Below are 8,951 nucleotides of genomic sequence, written 5' to 3'. Positions count from 1 at the left end.
GAGGCACTTAAAGTAGTAAGGAGTTTTGCTATTTGGGGAGCAAAATAACTGATAATGGTCGAAGTAGAGAGGATATAAAATGTAGGCTGGCAATGGCAAGGAAAGCGTTTCTGAAGAAGAGAAATTTGTTAACATCCAGTATTGATTTAAGTGTCAGGAAGTCATTTCTGAAAATATTCGTATGGAGTGTAGCCATGTATGGAAGTGAAACATGGACGATAAATAGTTTGGACAAGAAGAGAATAGAAGCTTTCGAAATGTCGTGCTACAGAAGAATGCTGAAGATTAGATGGGTAGATCACATAACTAATGAGGAAGTATTGAATAGGATTGGGGAGAAGAGAAGTTTGTGGCACAACTTGACCAGAAGAAGGGATCGGTTGGTAGGACATGTTCTGAGGCATCAAGGGATCACCAATTTAGTATTGGAGGGCAGCGTGGAGGGTAAAAATCGTAGAGGGAGACCAAGAGATGAAACACTAAGCAGATTCAGAAGGATGTAGGTTGCAGTAGGTACTGGGAGATGAAAAAGCTTGCACAGGATAGAGTAGCATGGAGAGCTGCATCAAACCAGTCTCAGGACTGAAGACCACAACAACAACAACAACAATTCTGTCTGAGAAGATTGTACTCTGGAAGGGATGTGTTTCTGATGACACTGCTTGTACTGTAGACAAGGGGAAGGAGACGGTGTTGTAGGTGTATAATTGACAGAAAATACAATATTTTGTAGGTATTCAAAACATGTAAATATGAAGGACTTTGTTTTCCTTTGGAGAGGGCAATTGAATACGAAGATGGTAAAAGTTACAGACGAAACACCAAAACGAAATAGTTACCTGTCACTGAAAATATCTGTAACAATGGTTCAAATGGCTCTGAACACTAAGCGACTAAACTTCTGAGGTCATCAGTCGCCTAGAACTAATTAAACCTAACGAACCTAAGGACATAACACACATCCATGCAGGAGGCAGGATTCAAACCTGCGACCGTAGTGGTTGCTCGGTTCCAGACTGTAGCGCCTAGAACCGCACCGCCACTCAGGCCGGCAAAATTTCTGTAAGTATCCATCAATTTTTGGAGATGACAGTAGTGTGGACTTAATCGTAGCGCGTCAGAAGCAGAATCATAAATTTTGAGAAATGGTATCTATTCCTTGGGCTTCAATAATGCCATTTCTAACAAAAGTTACAAATCATAGTCTCTGTATTAAATGTAATGTAGCATTTGTTCTGCAGTTCGTAGATTGCTTTAACTGGAAGTGGATTAATATTTAGTCCATCATGGACAGTAATGATGATGCGTTCATTTCCGATGAATCAGTTGCTGGCATTTTGTTATTCTCATAATTTCTGTGGGGAAAAACCATCACGTTCGACTGTGAATTCTTCATTTCCTTTATGTTATGCAAATAGTTCTTATTTCAAAGCAGACCTTTCGATATACTGACATCGTCATGGCAGAGTGTGACCGCCTTATTCGACTAGAGGTAACTGTAGATGTTGTCTACATGGACGCGCTTGGGCCCAGCGGCCTTTTATCAACACCCTTATTATGCAAATTACTGACGACAGGAAAGGCAAGTTTGTTGCAGGATCAAGGTTTTATTGGATTTCACACTCAATTGCCATAAAGAAACCAAAGTTACACGCATGTCTAATTTCAACGATTGTATATTTGGTCTTCAAAAGTACGCACAGAAGAACTAGCATTTTTAGGATTCCGTGTCGCAGTCGATAAAAAAGGAACGCTTAAACGCTTACTTTGTTGTCTGTCTGTCTGTCTGTCTGGTAACGCTCCATCATCTCACCAACTGGTTAAGTATCAAGCTTAAATTAATTAATATGGTCTACGTCCCTTGCAGTGTAAATAATTTAAACTTCTAAGTCAATGCAGTCAAAAGCTATGGCCACATACGTCATATTGTGATACTCTAAAAATTCACTTATCAAAACCTATAGATGAATTATGCATATACATAAGTAAACTTTACAGAGCGGCAGAGCGCGACTCCTACTCACATTTGTCCGTTTACTAAATTTACATCAGTTCTACTGATTTTCGTTGTTGTTCCTTTTTGGATTAATTTGTATACTTCAGCGTTTCATTTGAACTGGACAGACGCAAGCAAGACTGAAAATGTTATTCTATGTTTTCCAAATCGATTATATGAATTACATACCATCTATAAATCATATAAAGGGTTTATGCCGTAACAATATACCACCGGCGCTCCTATCGCAGCACAAAAATACGAATATGTTCCTGTCTACTTAAAGAAATGTGTGACTGAGAACTGGAGTACCAGCTGCTTCATTCTGCCTTCCTCAGCATCTTTGAAAATTTTCCCAAATAGTTTGGCATGCGAACATATTCACGCTTTTTTTTTTTAATTCAAGTCGCCTCGAACTCCCACAAGCTCCCCAAAACGTAACTCACTTACACTCACTAGTCCATCGTCGTAAGTTGCTCTTACCCATTCACTCCCAGTTGTCCTTCCTAATTTACTCGTTGAGCCCAACTGATTTTCGTTATCTTATTGTGTGTCTCTGTCATTGTCTCCCGCGTCACAGACACAGTCCCCTTCCTTCTGTCCCACTACTACAGTCTCTTCTCACTATCACTATCTCCTTCTGGCTGTCTCTCTTACTGCTAATATCTCCTTACATCCTTACTACCACTGATGTGTCTTCTCACTGTCGCTGTCTCCCTCTCTTCCCATTGTCACTGTCGTATATTCTGCCTCTCATCATCATTGGCTCTCACCCACTTCTACTTTCTCTTTCTCTTTATTACTCCCCCTCCCAACACTTTCTCCTTCACTCTTTACCTAGCTCTGTTCTGTCACTTTAAACTATGCTCCACTGCCACTGTGTCCTCTCTTTCTCTCAAACTCCCGTTGTCACCTTCTCTCTTTCTATAACACAACCACTGTCTGTCTATTACCTCCAGTATTTATTAATTTCCTTTCTCTTTGCCACTGAAACTGTCTTCCTCTCGTTCAGCATAACAAAGCTCGAATATGTTCGCATGCAAAATATTTGTGAAAAATTTTTAAGGTGCTGAGGAAGGTAGAATGAGGCAGCTGGTACACTACTTTTCAGTCAGACACTCTTAAATAAACAGCAACATTTGCAGTTTTTGTGCCCTGATAGGAGCATTTTTCCGCTGGTTCTCTCCTCTTTTTTCTGCTGCGTCATGTAATATGTCTCATATGAAAAGAAATGTATTGTTCATTATCATTTAGATAGTTTACTTATAAGAAAGTGATATAACACAAAACGAATTTTACATCTCAGGCCGGATTTTACATGCAAAACAAATTTGCGCGGGTCTCAGTGCTACAACTGGGGTCTCCAGATGATAACGGAGACACTTTTCAGCACATTTATCAGCGTTACGTGAGTTTATAATCTACTTTTTCATCCGATTTTACGTGCGTATTTCACTTGTACAAGTTGAGTAACTTTGAACCTCCGTATCTTGGAAACGGACAAAGATATCGAGAAAATTTTCAGTATTGCTGGAGATCGGGAACTTAGGAATACATCGCAAAAATTTCGTCGATTTCCTGTGCACAGCCTTCTTGGAATCCTCAGCTGGGTTTTGGTCTGCTGCTTAGTGGCGAAAATGTAGTAAAAGTATCCTTTTCTTGGGGTTTTCCGAGGAACCGCCTATGAACTAATGGTGCCTCTATAGGTCCCAGTTACAACAAATTCAAAATGAACCAACTTACTCCATTTGCCTGAACGGGAGGAAATGTGTGGTATTTATTCTTTAACCCTGTACTGTAGGATAGACACTAAGGTGATCTTTTTCTAGGGTATACTAATGCTGATGCATGCTGAACCACACGTTCAGTCCCCCCCACTTCCTCCCCCTCCCAAATATACTCTACATTTTCCCAGCTTCAACTTATGACTTCGGAATGAAATGCTGAACTTCGGCGTATCTAATGATAGTAATTTTGTCATTGGACTATACACGGAAGCTTTTTTTGTGTTTCCTAAATTTTGGCAACGAATTCTTCTGCTGTTATATTATTTTCTGTTGCTGTAGGTAGTGCTCTATATTACTCTGATCATCGATGCAAATTTGAAGTATCTAAGCATTAGGGACTACCAATAGCTTCGTTATTATATTCACATATTCTCTATCCCCACGTGACAATAGTTTATAATTCCTCTAATTTTATAACCGACGCTCACAAATTAACACAGCATCTTTTGTCATTCACGTTGGTAGTTTCATTGCTTTGAAAGAAAATAATAGCTAAACTCCTCATGTGATTCAACCCTTTTATTTCTTCTGCCAGGTTTCGTAGCTTCCCTACAACATTCTACATCTGAATCGTTTGGATTTTAGGTTTATGTTGACTTTTCATTCTTTGTCTTGTGGCAGTGATCCCAGCTGAGGACGCTTCCGGTGATCCGGATAAAGACTCATCCGGAATTTTTGCCAGTTGATAGATAATTATGGCATTTTTTCAGTGGCAATCGACTATTCCTACTGTAAAAGAAGTTTATGTCTATAATGTAAACTGCCCCTTGAATCCTCATGCTGTCGGCCATAGCTAATTTCGCCACTGTAAGGTGCGTTTTAAGGCACTGCAGTCATGGACTGTGCGGCTGGTCCCAGCAGAGGTTCGAGTCCTCCCGCGGGCGTGGGTGTGTGTGTTGTCCTTAGGATAATTTAGGTTAAGTAGTGTGTAAGCTTAGGGACCTTAGCAGTTAAGATCCATAAGATTTCACACACATTTGAACATTTTTTTAAGGTGCGTTTGCCTGGCAAAGATGATTGAAGCAGATAGGAGGGGCACATTGGGCAGCAGAAAAACACACTTTCCTTGTAGATGCACGGATTGTTGGAGTGGGGCGTAGTCTCACCTTGCCGGTTAAACATCCTGAGGCGATTTTCGTTTTGTAGTTATTTCAGTGGTTTCAAATTGTAAGAATTCTGTCAGATGCTGCTCCCAGATATTTCGGAGCTTGGCAGTACAGTAAACGGGTTCCTGACCATACTACACGTAGCGCACGACGAGCTTCTCTATTCCGTATATTAAATGCATAGACTTTTATCTTCAAAATGGACTGGTAGTAGCTGGTTTCGATAATAGTGCCCCGATAGATTTCGGAGCGCGATTGTCACATATCTCTCCACAGCATCAAAGCGTTTGCTGTGTGCAGCGAAGGCTGCAACATCTGCATTCAGGAAGCTTTTTGTATTTGGAGTCAGCAGTACGTAGCTGATGCAGATGCTGCAGAATACTGGAAAAATGATGGTACTAGAAACCTTCCTTGAGGTGAGTCGTTTTTCTGTGTTTTCAGAAATTACACAGTCCTTGGAAGGTAACGAGAAGCCTACAGTTTTGGATAATAGTGCTGATAAATTCAGTGAGTTGGAGGCCTGTCTGAAAACTTGTGAAATTCGACATATAGTATTAGGTGACTGACAGGATCATACGCTGTTGTCAGGTCCACGAAAGCCACACCAGCAGATCGACGAATTTCAAACACATCCTCCATGATGGAAATATGATTCCAGGGTGAGTTTAAGAGGTTTTGTATTTACGATCTGGATAGTAAAGGAAACAAAGACTACAGTAAAAATTTCTCGACTGGATCTGTTAAACTAAAAAATGTTTTCAGAATTGCATCTTCGTTATATCTATAAACTAAACTATTGAATCTGTGCGTATTATACGTTTTGGCTTGACAATGGGACAGGGACTCCTAATACGAAAGCCGTTCAAGAACTCGGCACTCGGCAAGCAAAGGAAAGATAAATGTTTTTATTTACTACGAGAGAGGATAACAAACAAATTCTGTGCTAGACCTTGTTATGACAGTGATTAGAACAAAATGAAGATGATTTGAGCATGTAGCCAAGCGAGTGGATGACGGAAAGACCAATGAAATCCTTTGCTGCATACGTTGCTAGACACGGGAAATGACCTAAACTACGACCAAAGATAGGTTGACGACATTAAAAAACGTGATTAAACATTACATGTGCATATATCTGAAGATTGTTGCGAAAGAAAATGTCCCCACTAGGCCTTTGTTCAAGACTGGATGTCTTATGGCTGCTGCTAATGAAAACTCAACAGGTCGATACTACATTACTGAAAAGTCTGTTCCGGAATATTGGACTTATATTTAAACCAAGAATGAATGTTTCACGTCCTTGTTTTAATGTTGTTGTTGATGATGATGTCATAGCCTGACATCAACCAAACCGTGTACAATATGCATCACGCAAAAAATTCCTCCAACCGTGCAGTTCTCTGCAGTGCTGAACATTACAATACTCACATTTCATCCATGAAACGGCTGGAAAAGCCTAGTCAACGAGTATCCCAAATCCGCTAAACAGTACTCGCCACAAATGGACGTTTCTTTAAATTTCTTTGACAAAGACTCGTATTGGGCAGAGCAGATAAATAGCGTAGTTTCAAAGCTCAGTCTATAATTTAGTTGTAATTTCGTTCATAATTTCGTTTATCTATCATTAGCAGAATAAAGTTACGTGTAAGAATAGTGAAAGAAAGAATGAACATTCCTAGTACTGTAATAAGGTAACGTGAATCAGACTACACGAAGAAGTGAAAAGAATGTCCCCGTCTTAATAACAGCGAGTCTCTCCAGTTGCAGCAGTTCGTTAGCTGTTTCTACAAGCGCTTACATGAACCACTGGCACAGCGCTGCTTTAATCTTCCTGATTAGTCCGCAGTAAATGCTCGAAAAACTCTCTCCCTTTTCAACCATCTCTGCTCTTTCTGCGATCTATTTTACCTACTCTCTGCTCTGTCGTCTCCATTTTCTTTCATCCTCTTCTCCGCATTCACCATTGTTTCCGTTTCTCTCAGCTGCATTACCGCTTGTCCCCATTTACCATACAAATTAGACAAAGGCAGATGGGTACAATACCAGCTGCTCAGTGTGATACGACAGGTACGTTACTGAAACAGCACGTATCGTGCAAATCCTTGTGAAGTGGCTTAGCTGAGTAAAATTGGCAGCATTGGTATCGATACGTACAGTTACAAAAATAGTGGATGTCAATTTACGAAATTCATGCATATTGTGTGAACGGTTGCAGGTACAATTAGAGTATATTTCACTAAATAGTTTGGAATGTCTGTTACCAGATAAGAGCTGGGGACGATTTGAGTGAACTTCAGATTATTCGTAGCCCGGATAGATAAAGCTATCGTCAAAACCCAATTTTTGCTTTGAACTCCGTATTTCTGTAATAGGCGCAGTCGTACTGAATTTAGTATTCCCTTGCCACTCTCCGGCCTTTTAAATAACTTAAATAGTCAATAACAGAGCGAGCTGCAGTATTAACATTGATTACGGACCATATTGCAAAATGGTTCAAATGGCTCTGAGCACTATGGGACTTAACATCTGAAGTCATCAGTCCCCTAGAACTTAGAACTACTTAAACCTAACTAACCTAAGGATATTACACATATCCATGCCCGAGGTAGGATTGGAACCTCCGACCATAGCGGTCGCGCGGTTCCAGACTGAAGCGCCTAGAACCGCTCGGCCACTTCGGCCGGCCCATATTGAAGTTCGCGTTTGTCATACAGAAAGACGTGTGTGTCTTGGTACAGCTGTATCAACTACTCTGAGGTAGTGATAAATATGCCACGATGTTTTTGGTGATATACAGGAAGAAAATATAAAGCCCCAAGAAAATTTACAGTGTTATCTGATTCGAGAAACGTCTACGAAATAATCGCATAGGGCACACTTTCACAAATCCAACGCAATGGGAAAAATATGCGGGTTTGTACATCTCAAATCAGTATATAAGACGGTAGTATCTGTTCCCGAAAGAACAGTTACCATTGATGACCATGCAGCTTTGCTAGAATGAAATGATAATTAAATGGACACCCAAGCTGCAACCAGGCGTTGATATACTTCATAGGGGACATGTTGAAAATGTGTGCCCCGACCGGGACTCGAACCCGGAATCTCCTGCTTACATGGCAGACGCTCTGTTCATCTGAGCCACCGAGGGCACAGAGGATAGTGCGACTGCAGGGACTTATCCCTTGCACGCTCCCCGTGAGACGCACATGTCCCCAATGAAGTATATCAACGCCTGGTTGCAACTAGGGAGTCCATTTAATTATCATTTCAGATCAGTATGTTGTACTTAGAGGTACAGTGTAGCAAAAGCAACTCGCTATTGTGAATTGGTGCAATTTTTCTGCTCATAGCATCCTAGTGTGCAATAGCACAGTCCTCCCGTTTATATGCGTCTAAAAGCAGTATACAACAAATAATTACCTAGCTGAAAGAATTAATAGAAGCTTAGATTTGTGTTGGATGAATTATGATAACAATTCAATGACACCATATATTTCATATCAGCGATCAGTATTGCAGGATCATACATTCAATTCCTGAAAAACTTGCATGCAGAGAGACTTGATAAAAATAATCAGTGCGCCTTGTTTAGTTGAATCCGGATTTATGAAAGTGACTGGTCGGAGTGTCCCTGTATTTCACAGTACTATAAGATCTGGTCTCAGCAACGTGGCAAATTTAACTATAGTTCGTGTCCAGGAGAGCACACTTCTGGTAAATAAGTTAGCAATATTTAGATTTAATAACCAATATACTACCTTCTAAGAGAAGTTCACACAACTTAAAATCTCGTAGTGATAGTGAAACCCACACTACTCGTTACAAAACCCAAGACAAATTTGTTGGGCGGATAATCGAAAACCATCAGTACAAAAGTAACCTTACACTCCTGGAGCAGTTAACGTTCAAGAATTAGAGATATTACGAAATCAAATTAAGTCCCAAATGATGCAGTAACCAGACTCCCAGTAGTTATGTATACTACTCCATGTAAGCCTATGACCGAATACTAGCGTGCAAAGAAGTACACTCCTGTAAATGGAAATACGAACACCGTGA

At 40.4% G+C, this 8,951-nt stretch overlaps 1 non-coding gene across 1 annotated transcript; it reads right to left on the bottom strand.

Moving 5' to 3' along the window:
- Positions 1-7,966: 7,966 nt before the first annotated feature.
- Positions 7,967-8,041, bottom strand: Trnat-ugu. Its single transcript has one exon. It is a non-coding gene; the product is annotated as a tRNA-Thr (tRNA).
- Positions 8,042-8,951: the final 910 nt, after the last annotated feature.

This window comes from Schistocerca piceifrons, chromosome 2 (genome assembly GCF_021461385.2).
Source record: "Schistocerca piceifrons isolate TAMUIC-IGC-003096 chromosome 2, iqSchPice1.1, whole genome shotgun sequence".
Lineage (NCBI taxonomy): Eukaryota > Metazoa > Arthropoda > Insecta > Orthoptera > Acrididae > Schistocerca > Schistocerca piceifrons.
This window is presented reverse-complemented; position numbering and strand designations above follow the sequence as displayed.